This window comes from Propithecus coquereli, unplaced genomic scaffold, assembly GCF_000956105.1.
Source record: "Propithecus coquereli isolate 6110/MARCELLA unplaced genomic scaffold, Pcoq_1.0 Scaffold231, whole genome shotgun sequence".
Lineage (NCBI taxonomy): Eukaryota > Metazoa > Chordata > Mammalia > Primates > Indriidae > Propithecus > Propithecus coquereli.
The window spans coordinates 2,399,102-2,400,134 of NW_012147853.1; positions in this window are offsets into that span (position 1 = coordinate 2,399,102).

Below are 1,033 nucleotides of genomic sequence, written 5' to 3' on the forward strand. Positions count from 1 at the left end.
TCAACATCTCTAATCATCAGGGAAATGCAAATCAAAACCACAAAGAGACATCTCAAAACATTTTTACAGAGTATATTTCTAGTTAATCATTTTCAATATTACATTGCAAATCCATACATATTCAGAGATTATTTTAAGACACTCTTTGATTTACTATATAAAAGCTGTTTATAGCTCTCATTTTTTCTGTGACAATGTGGCATTAAAATTTTCAGAAAATCTCCCCTGACATCACCAACTTTCTTTTTAGATCAGTACTGTGGGACAGGGTGAAATGAGAACATGTCGCAATTACATTCCAGTCAATCCAACATCTGTTATGTAAACGATCTTATTCTAGGTGCAGCTAGCGATTTAATATTAATTAAGACATAACCTCTGCCCTACAGAAGATGGCGTTTAGTGGTGGAGACTGAAATATGCACAATATCTGTATTAGAAGACAGTGTGTGAATGTGCAAGTGAAAAAGCAATTACCAGAAGGTCAGAGAGTCACACAATAATCATGGAAGTGACGCTTGTGCTGGGTGCCAATGGGTGATTAGCATTTTGGTAGGTAGAAATGCGGAAGGGAATTCCAAAATTCGAGAAATAATAAGTAAAACTAAATGGGTAAATATTTACAATATGTTACAGGAGATAAGAAATAGTCTGGTAAAAATGGGTTGTAGTGTATACAGCACTCAAGTTAACTTGGACCCAGACCTAGGAAGCCCCGCCTAAGGACTTCACACTGTTTCCTGAAACTATGGCTGAGCTGGACTTTACAGATGTGCATTTTTATCTAATTTTGCTTTGTGTTCTCTATAGAAATAAATTTCAGAAAAAGTGAATAAAGTTATACAGGCATCTTTTTTTCAGTTCAAAATGCAAAAGCTTAATTGAAGTTCATAGGGAAAAATATGCAATTTTACAGCTTCCATTTGTTAATGAGCAAAGGCTATTATTTCCTAGCCCTCAAATTAATATCAAGGCCTTGTTTTCGTTACATGAACTATTTTTTAATTTACAAAGGTAATATTTGAATATATCA